We start from the raw sequence: 20,499 nt of genomic DNA, 5'->3' as shown, positions 1-20,499 counted from the left end.
ATAGAAGATATATTAGGTTTTTTAGCATTTTTAGATTGATTGTAAACCTATAGGCAATTCTCATTGTATGAATTTTGTTGGCTATTTTCCTCCATTGTTAATTTCTCTATCTTCTCTGCAAGTTCTCCCTATTTCTATATTTTATTTTACAAAATATTTCCAATAACTTTCTTTCTAAATCTATTATATGAGAATGAGACTTTTGTGATTAAAGGTTAAGCATGAACAATTGCTATCTACACATTGAAAAAATCCCAATTATAATTAACTCATATACCCCTCTTTCTCTATACATCTTAGAACCAATACCACCAACCCACTAGAGTTATAGATCATTTGGGCTATTCAGTTCAGTAAAAATGAACAAACTACTCTTCATGGTTTTTTTTTTCATATGTTAAGAGAATATTACACTTGCACCCCCTGGATTTTTTTTCTTCAAATTACACATAATACCACGCTTCTTTCAATTTCTACACTAATCCCTCCTAATGTTTAAAAAATAACACTGACACCCCCTTCCCTTAATGTTTAAAAATATTACACTGACACCCCTTTATATATTACACTAACACTCTCTACAAGGGAAGTTACTATAATGGTTAAAAAATTAGAGGGTATTTGTGTAATTTTATGAAATCTCAGGATCTGTTATTGTAATTTACTCTAATGTTCATGACCTGACAGTCCTATAATCAGATCATATGGCATGCAATGTAAGATTTAATGTCTCATGTGAGAGGCATCTGGTTTATTAAGGACTAATAAATAAATAATTAATTGTTATGGACTAAGTTGTGAATGGGTTGTGGGCTTAAGAGGAGCAATTGCAAAGACAACTTTTATTTGATGAGAGTAGTGGTTATAAAGGGATTAATACCGACTAACGTAAAATAAGGTCTTCTGACATTAGAGTATTCTCTTAATCCTAGCCGCCATCACGAAAGATAGAGAGAATAGAAAGAAGAGTTAAAGGAAGCAAAATCTTCTTTCTTCCTCTCAAGGAAATCAAAGCGCATTGGAGACAATATCACTATGGAGAAATGTATGCATCGTTCATCTATTATTTGTGAGAATCATTGATTTCAAGATATTGTTTGGTTTTCTATTATTGTGATCCTAAGAAAAACCATTAAGTTTTTATATTTGGTATCAGAGCACATGTTGTGAAATTGTATGATTATCCATGAATGATGTTTTCCCCAATTTTATGAATCCTAATTATGAAATTTTGGGATTTTAATTTCCGTTGCATGTATGTTTATTATATGTTTCAATGGTTTGGCTTTTGATGTTGATTTTGATTATTTTTTTTGTTGCATAAATGTATGTGTCTCTCCCTTTTGTGCATCAAAATCATGTCTCAATTTGGATTTATTCTATCAAGAGAAATTACGAAACCTTTGCATATCATCAATGTCGTACTTTCTGAACATAAAGGCTTAGCCTTGTTTTACCTAAAAATATTCTTTTGGTCACCAAAAAGCACAAAACTATATATATTACTATTATAATGTTTTATGTGGGAATTATACATTTATGTGTATCTTGCAATGATTGGCATGTGAATGAAAAAATATAGATAATGATACATGTTTATAAGGATTGGCTAAGAATTGATGTTCAATGATTTTGTTTTATAATATGGATGAATGGTATATGGCTTAGAATAAGATCAATGAAAATGCTATGAATTGTCGATAGTAGTAAGTATGTGGAGGCCATGTATTTGCTTGGAATTAAGTGTATGATAGATTTGTTAGCTGCCAAAGTGGTCAAATCTTTAAGTTTATTTAATTCCAAGTTAATGATGTTTTCTTCAATTACCCATAGAATAATGGATGTTAAAATATATAATATTGGTTTGTGGGTATATTGAATTCATTGTTATAGGGCATTTATGGATCGCCCGAAGGTTGATTAGTTGTTTTTATAATTAATGAATATAATTGTAGGCAATTTGCATGTATCATTAGTTTTATTTATATACCCAGAAGTAGTAGGTGATTCTAATCGGTACATATTTAACTGTCAATAATGTTATAATTTTATCAACATCATTATGTTGTATGTTGTATGCTGGTGTATCACCCAAAGGAAAACATTGATATAGATTTATTATTGTTTGAATATATTATATGTCTAGCATGTATTTTACGTCTCAAAACACATATGTGAAATTTTATTATGCAATATCAGTTCCCAATTCGTTGAATTCCCATGTTTCATTTGTGCCAATTTTTAATAGGCTTAACTTCTCTGACTGGAATAAGCAAGTCCAATTTCACCTCAGTGTTTTGGATCTTGATCTTGCTTTATTGGAAGAGAAGTTTGCTGCTATTATTGGTGTTAATAGCACTGAAGAGAAAGCCCATTATAAAGTTTACGAAAGGTCTATCAGACTTAGTCTAATCTTCATGAGAATGTCTATCGCAGACAACATTAAGACAACTATCCCCAAGACCAAAAATGCTAAAGAATTTATAGGGTTAGTGGAAGAGTGCTTCCAAACAGTTGATAAGTCTTTTGCTAAGAAATTAATGAGTACGCTAACCACCATGAAGTTTTATGATTCACATACTATGCATTAGCATGTCATTGAGATGACAAACATTGTAGCAATGCTTAAGAACTTGAGAATGGATGTGAATGACAACTTCCATGTATAATTTATTCTTAACGCATTATCGTTTGAGTATGACCATTTCAAATTAACTATAATACCATGAAAGACAAATGAAATGCGCATGAGTTGCACGGTATGTTGGTTTAGGAGGAAACGAGCTTAAGAATCAAGGAAGTCAGTCAATCCATTATGTTAGCCACCAAGGGAATCAAGGAGCTGGAAAGAAATTTTTAAAGAAGAATGATAAGGGAAAAAGACCATTAATGATTAATGAGGCATCAATGCAAATCCAAAAGAATTTTTTAAAGAAGAATGATAAGGGAAAAGGACCATTAAAGTTCCCCATAATACATGGTGGATTGATTTTGAATGTATGACTCATGTTTCTAATACAATGCATAGATTTCTTACAATCTAAACCATAAGCCCAAATGAGAAGTTTGTCTTCATGGGGAATAAAGTGAAAACTCCAGTGGAAGCAGTCAAGACTTATTATTCAATCCTTGACACTAAACATCATTTAGATTAATTGGAAAATCTTTATCTACCTTGTTTATCTAAGAATTTGATATCATTATCTAAACTCGACATTACTAGATACTCTTTTAATTTTGGTAATAGATGTTTCAATTTATTTAAGCATAATTGTAACACCCTAAACAAATCACACTAGAATAAGAGGGATCTAGAGGCTGTATAGGTATGAGACTGTACAATTTAGGATGACTTAAAGAAACTAATTGGTACTATGTATACCAAAATGATACATCTACTTTTCGGTAGCCTATCACTTAAGAATTGCATAGTTAAGCATGTTTGACTTGGAGTAGTTATGAGATGGATGACCTTCTAGGAAGTTTTATAGAAAGCATGTGAGTGAGGACAAAACATGCTAAAAAGTCTTTTGTTTGTATATGGGGAAAGTCAATGATCTCAAGAGCATTTGAGCGGTGTTAGAGCCGGTTATCGAGGTTTCAGAAAGGGCAACTTACAGAGGATTCTAACCGGTGAAGGACATTGAGTGAAGTGTCACCGTGTGAAGTGTTATAGTGTGAAAGCTGTCGAGAAGTGAACAATCAGGGGCATTACAATAATCATCTCATTGGTACTAGTATTTTTGTGATGATTTATATAAATTGAATTTAAATTTTTAGTATCTTGAAACTATTTTGACTTCGCATCATAATGTTGTCACTAAACCGAGTTTAGTGAATGAACACTTTGCTTTCTTGTGGCATAAATGTTTAGGTCACATTTCTAGAGAAAGAATGAAAAGATTAATAAAGAATCACATTCTTTCAAATCTAGATTTTACTAATCTAAATATTTGTGTGGATTTTATTAAAGCAAAACAAACAAAACACACAAAGAAAGGTGCTACAAGAAGCACTCGGCTTCTTGAAATTGTGCACAATTACATTTGTGGACCTTTTGATGTTAATTCTTTTGGAAAGGAAAGGTACTTTATCACCTTCACGATGACTATTCATGTTACAATTATGTCTACTTATTGCATGAGAAATCTCTAGTAGATTCATTATAAATTCATTTCAATGAAGTAGAAAGGCAATTAGACAAAAGGTGAAAGTTGTCAAGTTTGATAAAAGTGGAGAGTACTACGGAAGGTATGATGGAATTGGGCAACACCTAAGTCCATCTGCTAAACTCCTTCAGACACAAGTATTTGTGCACAATATACAATTCTAGGTCCACCGCAACAATATGGTGTATTAGAAAGGCGTAACATAACATTAATGAATATGGTTAGAAGTGTGTTGAGTAACTCTAATTCATCCATATCTCTGTGGATGTATGCATTGAAAACTGTTATGTATTTGTTGGATAAGGTTCCAAGTAAAGCAGTTCTAAAAACTCCTTTTGAACTATGGACTAATAGGACACCTAATAAGACACATGCATGTTTGGGATTGCTAGGCAAAAATAAGGATTTATAATATAAAAGAAAAGAAATTGGATGCAAGAACAATTAGTGGATATTTCATTGGTTATCCAAAAAAATCATAGAGGGTATATGTTTTAGTGTCCTAATCATAGTATGAGAATTGTTGAAACTAGAAATGCAAGGTTCATTGAAATGGTGAAATCAGTGACAGTACAGTTCCATGAGATGTGAAAATTAAAGAAATTCAAGTGCGATTTCCTTTGACCTATGCCTCTAGTAGTAAAGTGAGTGTTCCTCTAGATGTTATTAAAAACAACAATGAAGAAGAAAAACACAATAATGAACTCATGATTCATAATGAACATATTATAGAAGAACCGCAAGACATAGCATTAACGAGGTCTCAAAGAGAAAGAAGGATAGTTATTTCAAATGATTATGTGGTATATATACATGAATTAGAAATTGACTTAAGCATTATTAATGATGATAAGTTTCGTTTTCACAAGTCACAAGTTGTGATAATTCTGATTAGCGGTTGGAATCCATGGAACAGAATGGTGTTTGGGACCTTGTAGAATTTCCAGAAGGTTGCAAGAGAGTTGGTTGTAAGTGGGTCTTTAAGACTAAATGTGACTCTCATGGCAACCTTGAATGTTACAAGGCCAGACTTGTTGCTAAGATTTTACTCAAAGAGATGGTGTTGATTATAAAGAGACTGATGTGTCATTATTTTCTCCTATTTCTTAACCCTTTTTGTCACCAATTTAATTACTGATTTACTCTAATTGTTAAATTTATTATTCAGTTTTATCAATTGGGCCCACTTGACTAATTTGGTGTTTTTAATTCAATTTCAGGATAATTATAAGCAATTGAGCTGAGCCAGATTGCACTTGAAGAGAGAAGACAATTTTATTAGATTTCGTCTAATTTCATTTTATTGCGTTCAATTTTTATTTTGTTTTAGGCCGAAAAAATGTAATCAGGCCCAGTGACTTTGAGTGACCCTTATAAATAGCACAACCTTGGGATTCGTGAAAGGCTATTCGATTATTTAGGAGAATACCTAAGCTGAGTGCATGGAGTTTTAGGGTTTTACGTTTTTTTTTAGCTTTGTATTACTGTTCACGTGAATGCATTTTCCATTTTCTACTTTCAATTGCAATTTCATTTCTGTTCCTTCTTCTGCCTTTAGCTTCATTTACATTTTCTGCCTTTAGTTTCATTTATGTTTTTTGCTTTTGTTGAACTTATGGAAGGCTAAATTTCTAGTGTTGTTTCCCTATGAGGATGAAGCATAATTCTCTTGGAGGTTCTGTTTTTAATGTTTCTCTCCTATCGATTTTCCCTTCACCAATTAACCCACATGAGTTCTGTTAATCTGTGCACGCTTCATGTTCGATTAATTGCCACTATGCTTAAATTACGTTCGTGCTTAATGAACAAGGGGTTAATTGGTGTATGTGTTGCTTAATCACATATTGACAACCCTGAATTGATTTTCGCTTAGTAAATTAAATTAGGGTGGGATTAAGTGGTTAACTGCCAGGGGTGAAATCCTCATAACCTAGGATAAGAGAATGACTTCCGAATCAGAGGAAACAACACGTTTTTAATACTATTAATTTCATATTCCAATCTACTTGTTCTTAAATTCACAAACAAACACCCCCCAATTGTTACTGTTATAACGAAGCATATTATGAACATTTGGTCAATCATTGCTCGTTGGGAAACGACCTAGGATCACTTCCTAGTTACTACATTTTAATGTAAATTTGATTCGGGTACGGCCTCGATCAAATTTGGCGCCGTTGCCGGGGAGCAATGGTCTAAAAGTTCATAATAGCTAGTGATTCGTGCTTTATGTTTACTTGTTTTACGTTTAATTCTTTTGTTTAGTGTGTTCGTGTTGGGTTAGTGTTGTGTTAGTGCATTGTTATGTTTTAATTGATGTTCTGTTTTGTAATTTAGCATACCTCTTGTTCAGCGCTTCCCCTGTTTCAGTTTCATGTTTTCCTGTGAATAGTGCGTAGTGACGGAATTAGAGACTGATTCTATGTTACTGTTCACACAACATTACATAGCGACTGAATTAGCAACAGTTGTTTACAATTTAATTGGCGATTTTTGTTTTGATAGTTAGGGTTGCTATTTTTGGCTGAATTTTTGTGTGGTAGGTTCTTTTGACTCATATTTTGTGTGAAAAATACCAGGAACACTTGTTGGGGCAAAATTTGAGAGATTCAAAAAAATTTGAGAACTTGTGTTTAGCAAAACTTCAAACAGCCATAACTTTTGCTCCGGGTATCAGAATGACTATTATTATATATGTATTTGGGGTAGAAAACAATTTCCCATATTGTGGCAACTCAGTGGAGCTCAGTTGAGGTCTCTAACTAGCCAAAATCGCCTGTTTACTAGTTTTTTTTTTCAAGTTTTATTGTTTTATTTTTCTAAACTTTCCTTTGGCAGTTTCCATAGTTAGATTTGTCTGAAATTTTTCGTGCTATCTTTTCATGATTTTAGGGTGTTGCTCACAAAATTTCAGCTCATTTGGATATTGTTTGAGTATAGCTGTAGTTTTAACCCACCTCTTTTGCCTTGTCTAAAAAACACATGAACTGCTGCATATAGTGCATGACTAGAGGCAATCCAGGTGACTTACAACCCTTTGATCCTGAAATAGATAGGACATTTCATAGATTAGTTAGGCATAGTGTGCATCATTACCCTGAACATTTTGTACCTTTTGAGCATCCTGAGCATTCTGTTATTGGTGAGTCTGAGCATTCTGTGGTTGGTAATTTTGAGCATTCTGATTTTGAACATTATGAAAATATGGCTCAACCTCCACCTCATGAGAGGACTCTAAGGGAAATGGCTGCACCTGATTTCACTTACGAAAGCATGTGCATTCAATACCTTGATGAGGATGTCCTTTATGTTCTTAAAACTGAACTGATACACTTGTTGCCCAAGTTTCATGGTCTTGCAGGTGAAGAACCTCATAAACATCTAAAAGAATTCAATATTGTCTGCTCCACCATGAAACCTCCAGATGTCCAAGAAGATCACATCTTTTTGAAGGTCTTTCCTCATTCTTTGGAGGGAGTGGCAAAAGATTGGTTGTACTACCTTGCTCCAAGGTCCATTACGAGCTGGGATGACCTAAAGAGAGTGTTTTTAGAGTAATTTTACCTTGCTTCTAGGACCACTGCCATCAGGAAGGATATTTTAAGCATAAGGCAACTCAGTGGAGAAAGCCTATATGAATATTGGGAAAGATTCAAAAAATTATGAGTCAGTTGCCTTCACCACCAGATTTCTGAGCAACTTCTTCTCCAATATTTTTATGAAGGACTCAGTAACATGGAGAGAAGTATGATTGATGCTGCCAATGGTGGAGCCCTTGGAGACATGACCCCTGCTGAAGCCAGGAATTTAATTGAGAAGATGACTTCCAACTCCCAACAATTTAGTGCCAGAAATGATGCTATTGTCATTTGAGGAGTGCATGAAGTAGCCATAAATTCATCTTCATCAGCTAAAACTAAGAAGCTTGAGGGTAAACTAGATGCCTTGGTTAACCTGGTAACCCAGCTGGCCTTGAATCATAAATCTGTACCTGTCGCAAGAGTCTATGGTTTATGCTCCTCTGTCGACCACCATACAAACCTTTGCCCTTCTATGTAGCAATCTGGAGTAATTGAGTAGCCTGAAGCTTATGCTGCAAACATTTACAATAGACCTCGTCAACCTCAGCAGCAAAGTCAACCACAGCAAAACAATTATGACCTCTCCAGCAACAGATACAATCCCTGATGGAGGAATCACCCTAATCTCAGATGGTCTAGCCCTCAACAACAACAACAACAGCCTGCTCCTTCCTTCCAAAATGTTGTTGGTCTAAGCAGGCCATACGTTCCTCCCCTAATGCAACAACAACAACAACAACAACAGCCACAACCACAACAACAGTAGCCATAGCAACAGAGACAACAATCAACTGAAGCCCCTTCTCAAGAGACAAGAGACAAGAGCCTCCATTTAGAGTTTGACAAATCAGATGGGGCAGATGGCCACTCAGTTGAACCAAGCTCAGTCCCAAAACTCAGACAAGTTGCCTTCTCAAGCTATGCAGAATCTGAGAAACGTGAGTGCCATCACTTTGAGGTCTGGTAAGCAAACTGAAGTGCCTATCCCAGTAGCAGAACCTACACCTAAAAGAGATAAGGAGATAGATGCACAAAAGAGACAACCTCTTGACCATGCAGGACCTTTTTCTAGCAATTCTGATGTACGACAGCCTCCTATTCCTCTTCCATTTCCACCTAGAGCAATTCCAAACAAAAAGATGGAAGAGGTAGATAAGGAGATCTTAGAGACTTTCAGGAAGGTAGAAGTGAATATACCTTTGTTGGATGCCCTCAAACAGATTTCAAGATATGCCAAGTTTTTAAAGGATTTGTGCACCCACAAGAGGAAGCTTAAAGGAAATGAAAGAATTAGCATGGGCAAAAACGTGTCCGCATTGATAGGTAAATCTGTTCCTCACATTCCTAATAAATGTAAAGACCCAAGTACTTTCTGTTACCTTGCATTATTGGGAACAATAATTTTAAGAACGCCATGCTAGACTTAGGAGCATCAGTGAGTGTTATGCCTCTGTCTATTTTTAATTCATTATCTCTTGGACCTTTGCAATCCACAAATGTGGTAATTCATTTGGCAAATAGAAGTGTTGCTTACCCTGCAAGTTTCATAGAGGATGTACTAGTGAGGGTTGGTGAACTGATTTTCCCTATTGATTTTTATGTTCTTGATATGGAAGAGGGATTCTCCCAGGGTTCAGTCCCAATTATTTTACGCAGGCCATTTATGAAAATAGCCCGAACCAAAATAGATGTTTATGCAAGCACATTGTCTATGGAATTTGGTGATATTGTTGTTCATTTTAACATTCTTGATGCCATGAAGCATCCATCTAAAGATCATTCTATTTTCCGTGCTGAGATACTTGATCAACTCGTTGATGAATATATGTTTGATGTTCTTTCTATGCATGGTAACAAACATCCATTTGAGTCTGATATACATAATTGTCATCTTTCATGCATTGAATCTGAGGTTGAATTGGATCCTAAATCTGATCTTTATGCTGACAGTATGCTTCTAATTTGCTTTGTGAGATGCAGGCTGAAGAACCTTCCTCTTCCCCTCCCACTGTTTAGCCATCACCCACACTAGAGCTTAACCCCTTACCAAAAAACCTCAAGCATGCTTATTTAGAAGACAACGAAAAATTTCCAGTAATCATCTCTGCTTCCCTTACTGCTGAGCAAGAAGACAAATTGCTGCTAGTGCTCAAGAAGCACAAGAAAGCCATTGGATGGACTTTAGCCGACATTCCTGGTATAGCCCCCACCTGCATGCATAGAATACTTTTAGAGGATGGAGTTAAGCCAGTAAGGCAACCACAACAACGACTCAACCCCGTCATCCTATACGTGGTAAAAAAGGAAGTGACCAACTCTTACAAGCCGGAATCATTTACCCCATTTCTGACAGCCAGTGGGTGAGTCCAGTCCAAGTGGTTCCTAAGAAGACAAGCCTCACAGTAATCAAGAATGAGAGGGATGAGCTTATTCCTACAAGAGTGCAGAACAACTAGAGAATCTGCATTGACTATAGGAGGTTGAACCAGACAACTAGGAAAGACCATTTTCCCCTGCCATTCATTGATCAGATGCTTGAGCGCTTGGCAGGTAAGTCCCATTATTGCTTCCTTGATGGTTTTTTTGGGTATTTGCAAATTCATATTGCTCCTGAGGATCAAGAAAAGACCACATTCACCTGTCCCTTTGGTACTTTTGCCTATAGGAGGATGCCCTTTGGCCTATGCAACGCCCCTGGTACTTTCCAGCGGTGTATGCTTAGCATTTTCAGTGATTTTCTAGAGAGTTGCATAGAGGAGTTTATGGATGATTTTACTGTTTATGGATCCTCTTTTGATGCTTGTTTGAATAGTCTGGATAGAGTTCTTAACAGATGCATTAAAACTAACGTTGTGCTGAATTTTGAAAAATATCACTTCATGGTAGAACAAGGTATAGTTTTAGGGCATATCATTTCAAATAAAGGCATAGAGGTAGACCCTGCAAAAATAACTGTTATTTTACAATTGCCTTACCCCTCTTGTGTACGAGAGGTTCGTTCTTTTCTTGGTCATGCAGGGTTTTATAGACGTTTTATCAGGGATTTTAGCAAGGTGGCCCTTCCACTTTCCAATTTGTTGCAAAAGGAGGTGGAGTTCGATTTTGATGACAGGTGCAAAGAGGCCTTTGATCGCCTCAAGCGTGCGTTGACTACCACCCCTATCATTCAAGCACCTAATTGGACAGCCCTATTTGAGCTGATGTGTGATGCGTCAAATTATGCATTGGGGGCTGTCCTTGCCCAAAAGATTGACAAGCTACCTCGGGTGATTTATTACGCCTCCAAAACTTTGGATGCTGCCCAAGCAAATTACACCACCGTAGAAAAGGAGCTTTTAGCGATAGTTTTTGCTCTTGAAAAATTTCGTTCATATTTGCTTGGCTCCCATGTTATTGTTTATATTGACCATGCAGCTCTAAAGTACTTGTTGAAAAGGGCTGAATCAAAGCCTCGATTGATCAGGTGGATGCTTTGGCTCCAAGAGTTTGATTTAGAGATCCGTGATCGGAGCGGTGTACAGAACTTAGTGGCTGACCACCTGAGTAGGATTGAACATGCACTAGAGGACTCACCCATTCGGGATGATTTTCCGGATGACCATTTGTACATTTTGTATTGTATTTATGATTCCTTCCCCACTCCTTGGTTTGCTAATATTGTGAATTATTTGGTTGCTTCTGTTTTTCCTTCTTCAGCATCTAAAGCTCAAACTAATAAGATTAAAAGCGATGCTAAGCATTACATTTGGGATGACCCATATTTGTGGAAGATGTGTAGTGACCAAGTTATTAGGAGATGCATTCCAGACCTTGAGATTGACTTGGTCCTAAATTTTTGTCATTCTTCCGCACCAGGCGGCCATCTTGGTATACAGAGGACAACTTGCAGGGTGCTTGACTGTGGTTTCTATAGGCCCACCATTTTCAAGGATGCATGGAGAATTTGTAGTACTTGTGAGCCTTGTCAGAGAGCAGGTGGTTCACTTTCTTGGAAATAGCAAATTCCTCAACAACCTATGTTGTTCTGTGAGGTGTTTGATGTATGGGGTATATATTTTATGGGACCTTTCCCTGTCTCTTTTGGTTTTGTTTATATTCTCCTTGCTGTTGATTATGTTTCAAAATGGGTGGAAGCCAAAGCCACCAGAACTAATGATGCTAAGGTTGTTGTGGATTTTGTTAGATCTAATATGTTTTGAAGGTTTGGAATCCCTAAAGCCATCGTCAGTGATCAAGGCACCCACTTTTGCAATAGATCAATGTATGCCTTGCTCAAAAAGTATGGGGTCGTTCATAGAATTTCCACACCTTACCACCCTCAAACCAATGGGCAGGCTGAGATTTCAAACAGGGAGATAAAAAAGATCTTGGAGAAGATAGTGCAGCCTAACAAAAAGGATTGGAGCACCAGGCTGGATGATGCTCTTTGGGTGCATAGGACTGCCTACAAGGCACCCATAGGGATGTCCCCTTATCGGGTTGTCTTTGGCAAGACATGTCATCTTCCCGTTGAGATAGAGCACAAAGCCTATTGGGTTGTGAAGACATGCAACTTCTCTTTTGATCAGGCTGGGGAGGAAAGGAAGTTGCAACTAAGTGAGCTAGATGAGATCCGTTTAGAAGCCTATGAGAATTCCAAGTTCTACAAGGAAAAGACCAAGAAGTTCCATGACATCATGATAGCTAAGAAAGACTTCGTGGTTGGGCAGAAGGTTTTATTGTATAACTCTAGGCTCGGGCTCATGAGTGGTAAGTTGAGGTCAAAGTGGATTGGTCCTTTTGTGGTAACTAACATTTTTCCTTATGGTACAGTTGAGATCAAAAGTGAATCTACAGATAAGAGCTTCAAGGTCAATGGACACCGGCTGAAACCATTCCTCACAAATCCTTCTTTAGTGGATGTCGTAGTGGAAGAGACCTCCTTACTCCACCCGACTTCTCTTCCACCATGACTTAAGGAGTTTTCTTTTTCTGTCTCTTTCTTTACTTTTGACACACTTGTCCAATTTTATTGATTGATTTGATTGCTTTGAATCTTGTGATAGTGCCACATTGAGGACAATGTGTTGTTTAAGTGTGTATGTGGGGGGGGGGGGAGATTGTTCTTTGTTTGAGTTTTGTTTTTCTAGGTTAAATTTGTGTTAAAATTGTTATGTTGGTTTTATGTTTTGTGTACAACATTGCATGTTTCTCTTTGAATTTTGGGTTATGTACAGGAAATGGGTAATTGTTTTCAAAATAAGAGTTTCTTGGCATTTTGTGAATTGAAATCCTTGCCTTCTCTACATGTCAAGTTAGTTATGAAAGGTCGAATTGAAAGTGATAGATTTACCATTGGTGAGATTTTGAGCCATCATTGCTTATTTTACTCGGTGTGCTTTGCCCCATTGATTGCTTGCACAATAGCCTTGGCTTGACTCTTGTTGATACTTCTTGGTTCATATGCATGTTGGGAGATGATTTAGGCATTTTATTCTTATAAGCCTCTAGCCAAATGAGCCTACCTTGAATTAATTCCTTTGATAGTCCTTTTGAGCCTATGTTTCCCTTTCCTTGTTTTGAAGCTCACTACAAGCCTTAAGTGAAAAACCATGATATCACCGTACCCTTAAGGAATTTTGGAGCTTTGGAATTGTTTTGGGAATAAGTGTGTGGGGGGGGGGGGGGTATGTTTCATTGGAAGACATGATTTTTGGTCATGCTTAATGTTTTATTTTGGCCATGCTTGATGTATATATATATATTGCCTAGTTCTTGATTTAATTTTCAAAAATTCAAAATACTTTCAACTGCTGCAAATTCGTACTGTTGCAAAAAAAATATGAAAAAAAACATGAAATTGAATAAATGAGGTCTTGTTTTGAGGACTTGATTTGGTTTCAAGCCTTGGTTTATTTTGTTGATATTAGAGGTTTTGGGTTTGTTACTTTTGCTTAATTTCCATTTATTCCCCATCGCTCCTCTATTCATTTAGGGTTTTAGCTACTTATCCCATACTTCTCTCTACCTTGTCCTTGGCCCCATTACAACCTTTAAAGACCTTTTGATCCTCATGTACATGCGTTTGTCAAGTTGTTTGTCAATTCTAGAATTTTGCCAAGTCTATGTGGTGTCTTCTTTCATGGGTGCCTTGAGAGTAAACAGTAGCCTAGACACTTAAGAGATAGAGTGCATATCTTGTGAGGCTATATCACTTATATTTGAGCTGATTGACTACCTGACCATGTTTGAGATGCTTGGATGATTTTCATGACTGTCTTGATTCTTTAACTAGTTATACATTGGATATTACCTATTCCTTTCATTCCTTGAGACTCAGTGAGAAATATGTAATTGCTTTGGTGTTTGTTTATCTCTCTTTAATGTCTCTGGATTTGTTCCTTGCTCTATTTTTAATTTTCCCCAGGAGTGCAAAAAGTTAAGTGTGGGGGATTTTGATGGGTCATTATTTTCTCCTATTTCTTAACCCTTTTTGTTACCAATTTAATTACTGGTTTACTCTAATTGTTAAATTTATTATTCAGTTTTATCAATTGGGCCCACTTGACTAATTTGGTGTTTTTAATTCAATTTCAGGATAATTATAAGCAATTGGGCTGAGCCAGATTGGACTTGAAGAGAGAAGACAATTTTATTAGATTTCGTCTAATTTCATTTTATTGAGTTGAGTTTTTATTTTGTTTTAGGCCGAAATAATGTTATCAGGCCCAGTGACTTTGAGTGACCTTTATAAATAGCACAACCTTGGGATTCGTGAAAGGCTATTCGATTATTCAGGAGAATACCTAAGCTGAGTGCATGGAGTTTAGGGTTTTACGTTTTTTTTAGCTTTGTATTACTGTTCACGTGAATGCATTTTCCATTTTCTGCTTTCAATTGCAATTTCGTTTTTGTTCCTTCTTCTGCCTTTAGCTTCATTTACGTTTTCTGCCTTTAGTTTCATTTATGTTTTCTGCTTTTGTTGAACTTATGGAAGGCTAAATTTCTAGTATTGTTTCCCTCTGAGGATGAAGCATAATTCTCTTAGAGGTTCTGTTTTTAATGTTTCTCTCCTATCGGTTTTCCCTTCACCAATTAACCCACATGCGTTCTGTTAATCTGTGAACGCTTCGTGTTCGATTAATTACCACTATGCTTAAATTACGTTCGTGCTTAATGAACAAGGAGTTAATTGGTGTATGTGTTGCTTAATCACATATTGACAACCCTGAATTGATTTTCGCTTAGTAAATTAAATTAGGGTTGGATTAAGTGGTTAACTGCCAAGGGTGAAATCCTCATAACCTAGGATAAGAGAATGACTTTTGAATAAGAGGAAACAACACGTTTTTAATACTATTAATTTCGTATTCCAATATGCTTGTTCTTAAATTCACAAACAAACACCCCCCCAATTGTTATTGTTATAATGAAGCATATTATGAACATTTGGTCAGTCATTGCTCGTTGGGAAACGACCTAGGATCACTTCCTAGTTACTACATTTTAATGTAAATTTGATTCGGGTACGGCCTCGATCAGAGACATTTTCACCAGTCTTACGAAAGGATTCCTTTAGGATTATCATGGCATTGGTAGCCCATTATGACTTGGAGCTACATCAAATGGATGTGAGAACTACCTTTCTTAATGGAGATTTAAAGGAGAATGTTTACATGAACCTAGCGATGGGGTTCTAAGTTGAAGGAAAGGAACACATGATGTGCAAATTAAAGAGATCAATATGCAGACTTAAGCAAGCTTCCCGCTGATGGTATTTAAAGTTTAATGATACCATTGCTTCCTTTGGATTTAAGGGAATCATTGTTGATCAATGTATATATTTAAAGGTCAGTGAAAATAAGGTAATATTTTTTATTCTGTATGCTGATGATATCTTGCTTGCAACTAATTATCTTGGTATTTTCGTGAGATTAAGAAGTTTCTCTTTAGTAATTTTGAAATGAAGGATATGGGTGAGGCAAGCTATGTGATAGGAATATAAATATTCAGAGACAAATCACAAGGACTATTAGGCTTGTTCTAGAAAACATATATCAATAAAGTACTAGAGAGTTTCAAGATGAAAAATTGCTCAGCATCACCCATTCCAATTCAAAAAGAGACACATTTAGTCCTGCATAATGCCATAAGAATGATTTGGAACGAAAACAAATAGAAGCAATTTTGTATGCATCTGTTGATGAAAGTATTATGTATGCTTAGATTTGTACTTGACTAGTCATAAGCTTTGCAACTGGAATGTTAGGAAGATATCAAAGTAATCTGGGAATGAAACATTGAAAAACTGCAAAGAAGGTTCTGAGATACTTACAGGGAACAAAGGATCACATGATTACATATAGAAGGTCTGATCACCTTGAGGTGATTGGGTATTCAAACTCAGACTTTGTTGGATGTGTGTATGCAAGGAAATTCATCCTTGGTAGTGTATTTCTTTTAGTTGGAGGAGCAATGTTGAGAAAGAGTGCAAAACAATATGTTGTTGCAAATGTTCTGCCCCTGTACTACTTGTTATTATGGATGCGAAATCTTATCGGCAAGTGTACTGAGTCGTGCAAGTAATAATAAAACGGTAAGAAACCGAGTATCGAACTCAGGGAACTTGTTTCATTTAGTGAAGCATCATTCAATAAGCAGACATTTGTATAAAAAGACAATGAGCATGAATAAAACTATGGTGCTCATTATCTCTCTTTTGATGCAATTAAGGATTTTTCTCTATTCAAAGATGTTCATGTGTTCTATGCTGAGGACAACATTCCCAAACATCGATGTCTCGCATGAATGGGCTAATTCTAATTAAACTTCATTCTCGGATGTCTCGTCGAACTTAGCCTAACCAAACAACATTAGGGTCACAGCATAATAAAACTAAATCCCTGCACTCTATGTCTAGCAATGCAGTTATCTAGCCCTGCTTTTTCCAGTTCTAAGGATTAATACATTTTCCAATGCTAAAAATCCTAACTTTACACAACAATGGCTGATCAAATCAAAAGCATGCAATAATTAAGTGCAGATAGAAACAATGAACACACAAAACAACTTTAAATAGATAGTTAAGAATTTACATCAAGTTCCAGCAGAATTTCCCCACAGAGATTCTTAGCCTTCCATCACAAGGCAACACCTTTCAGCTACAAGATGAGGGTTTAAGAAGAAAATAATAGATTACACAGTGGTGGGGATGTCTCCTCTACCTCTAGGAACCTAGAAATTACTCTTAAACCTAAGATCCTCTTGAAAGCTGAGGTTTTTGGCTTCCTTGCTCTGTTGTGCGCCTCTATTCTGCTTTCTACACTCTATCTGCCAAGATCTCTCTTTTTCTTCACTTCAAGCTTTAAAAAGGGCTTTCTGTTCTTGAAGGCGTGCTTAGCTCCATTTTTGCACTTAGCGCGAGTAAGTGAACTTTGGCTTAGAGAGCCAAGCGCGCTAAGCGCCAGAAGAGATAGATAACTCGCTGGGCGAGCTGGTTACGCACTGGGCGCATGCTTGCGTGTCAGATTCCCTTCAAGATTCCTCTTACTCACTAAGCGGGCTGATGTCTCGCTTAGCGGATGATACTCGCTAAGCGCATGCCCCGGGCTTAGCAAGACTCCAGCTGCTACGCCTTCCAATTTTTCTCCTTTTTGTCTGAAAATAAAGTGAAATTTACATTAGTTCCATGTGGAGAGTATCTACTAAGCAAAGTTTAAACTAACAATAAAATATTTACAATCCTACAAAAAGAACCATAAATTGGGGAAAATATATACATTTTGGAAAACTTTTCTATACAAAAGTTAGTTGTAGATGATGACTAACAACTAACATGACAGGCCTAGTCACCATCGTAAGTGGCATGGGTGCACATATAAAGAAGCGAGGGCAACTATCAATTTTTTTTTGTTTCAGACTTCACAAAAAAAAGGTTAGGCCCAAAATGAAAAAGGCGCATGTGTTAAAAAAGAGGTGTAAATAGTAAAGTTTGTTTAATTTCATACTTCACAAAAATGGACTGGCCTAAAAGAAAATGTTTGTGTATGAAAATCATGGTGTGAATAGCCTTTCCTTCATATTACATACTTTGCAAAAATGGGCTAGGCCCAAAATGGAAAAAGTTGCATGTATTAAAAAGGTGGTGCAAACAATAATTCTTTTTACGTTTTTGTTTTTATTAGGGTTGAGTTGGAATAGGGTCAGGGCGACCCAACCCAACCTACAATTATGCAACAGGGTTGGAAATCCCTAGTTGCCTCACGCAGAAAACTGTGCGGCCAAAGCGGAAACCACCATGGAGGGTGGCCATGACGGCATGAGGCCGTGACAAGGGCAACGTCGTGACAGTGGCGGTGGCGCGGAGGTTCAAAAAAGAAAAAGGAAGAGAAAAAAACTAATGTGAAAAGGGGACCTAATGCCACCTACGAAGGACCCAAGGGCAAATGGTGATGACGGTGCTCCGACACTACCATGGGGTAACAACAAATAGTGGCAGCGAGGACAGAGGCATTGTGGCCTCGTCGGAGTTGGCAAAAGACAGTAAAAAAACAAAAATGCATCCAACAAGCATTTGCACAACCCAACAAAATAAAGGGATGAGAAAAAAATAGCAAACCGTGTAGGCCTCGTCGATGGCCATGGTGGAGTCTGTAGAAGCAAGCTTCATGATGAATCAAAATTGATTCAAAGAGTTTTGATGATAACAAAGATGATGACAAAAAGCCTCAAAAGTCAAGAACACTTCATGATAACAAAGATGATGATCTCAAGAATCAAAGAATGAGTTCAAGATTGAATCAAGAACACTTCAAGGTTCAAATAGAAGTTTGATTTCAAGAATCAAGAATCAAGTTTCAAGATTCAAGTTCCAAGAATCAAGATCAAGATTCAAGATTCAAGACTCAAGATTCAAGAATCAAGGGAAGACTCAATCAAGATAAGTATTAAAAAGTTTTTTTTTCAAAAACTGAGTAGCACATGAATTTTTCTCAAAACCTTTTACCAAAGATTTTTTACTCTCTGGTAATTGATTACCAGATTATTGTAATCGATTACCAGTAGCAAAATGGTTTTCAAAAAGCCTTCAACTGAATTTACAACGTTCCCATTGATTTCAAAATGTTGTAATCGATTACAATGATTTGGTAATCAATTACCAGTGTGTTTGAACGTTGGAATTCAAATTTAATTGTGAAGAGTCACATCCTTTTACAAAAAAGCTTTGTGTAATTGATTACACTGATTTGGTAATTGATTACCAATAATAGTTTCTGAACAAAATCAAAAGATGCAACTCTTCCAATAGTTTTCAACTTTTTCAAATGGTTTTTAAGTTTTTCTAAAGGTTATAACTCTTCTAATGGTTATCTTGACCTCTATAAAAGGAAGACTTTGTTTTGCATTTAAAAATACTTTTCCAATTCATTCATTCTTTAGACAACAAACTTTTGCCAACTGATTTCTGAATCTGTTTGAACTTCTTCTTCTTCTTCTTCCTTTGCCAAAAGCTTTCCAAAGTTTTCTGGTTTTCTAAACCTTGAAAATTGTACTATTCATCTTTTTCATTCCCTTCTCCCTTTGCCAAAAAGAATTCGCCAAGGACTAACCGCCTGAATTCTTTTTGTGTCTCTCTTCTCTCTTTTCCAAAAGAATGAAGGACTAACTGCCTGAATTCTTTTGTGTCTCCCTTCTCCCTTGTCAAAGAATTCAAAACGACACAGTCTGAGAATTCTTTTGATTCTTCCCTTTCCCATATACAAAATATTTCAAAGGACTAACCGCCTGAGAATTCTTTTGTATCCCCATTCACAAAGTTTCAAAGGTTTAATTGCCTAAGAACTGTGTCTTAACACATTGGAGGGTACATCCTTTCTGATACAAGTAGAGGGTATCTACTTGGGTTGTTGACTGAGAACAAGAGAGGGTACATCTCTTGTGGATCAGTTCTAGTGGAGGGTACATCCACTAGGTTGTTCAAAGAGAACAAGGGAGGGTACATCCCTTGTGGATCTTTACTTGTAAAAGGATTTTTACAAGGTTGAAAAGAAATCTCAAGGACCGCAGGTCGCTTGGGGACTAGATGTAGGCACGGGTTGTTGCCGAATCAGTATAAAAACTCTTGTGTGTTTGTCTCCTTCTTCCCTACTCTTTTAATTTCCGCTGTGCATTTTAATTCCAGCTTTTACTTTTGGTTAAGTTTCTTTTTTGTTCTTCATTTACTTAACAACATAGTAAAAGCCTTAGAAGAGTAAATTTTTAATTAGTAAAGGTTTAGGAATAATTAATTCAACCCCCCCATCTTAATTATTCTAAGGCCACTTGATCCAACAGAGTCACCACTGAGGGTGGCGCGATGGTTCGAAAAAAAAAGTAAAAGAAGAAGAAGAGGAAGAAGAAGAAGAAGAGAGACAAAAAAAAACAAAGAGAAGACGAGGAAACATGAGAGTGAGAGAGTAAGAAATGAGGGATTACCTGATGACCCCTCTCTCTCCTTTGACTGAATTCCCAAATGGCGCCATTGGGTTGGTCAGTTTTTTTTCCTTAGGACCCGTGCCTCCTATGCATTAATCCCCCAAGACCTTCCCTTCCTTTTTTCGGCTTTTATCTTGTGCTCTTTTGACAATCCAATAAACCACAAAATGTATTGTTATTATTTTTCTTATTATTATTTTTTCTCTTTTACGTTTTTTTTTTTCATTTTTTTACTCTTCTTTGTTCTTCTTCCCTTTTCATTTCATTTTTTACATTGGTTTTCTTTCTTTTTTTTT

This window comes from Glycine max, chromosome 2 (genome assembly GCF_000004515.6).
Source record: "Glycine max cultivar Williams 82 chromosome 2, Glycine_max_v4.0, whole genome shotgun sequence".
Classification (NCBI taxonomy): Eukaryota; Viridiplantae; Streptophyta; class Magnoliopsida; order Fabales; family Fabaceae; genus Glycine; species Glycine max.
This window is presented reverse-complemented; position numbering follows the sequence as displayed.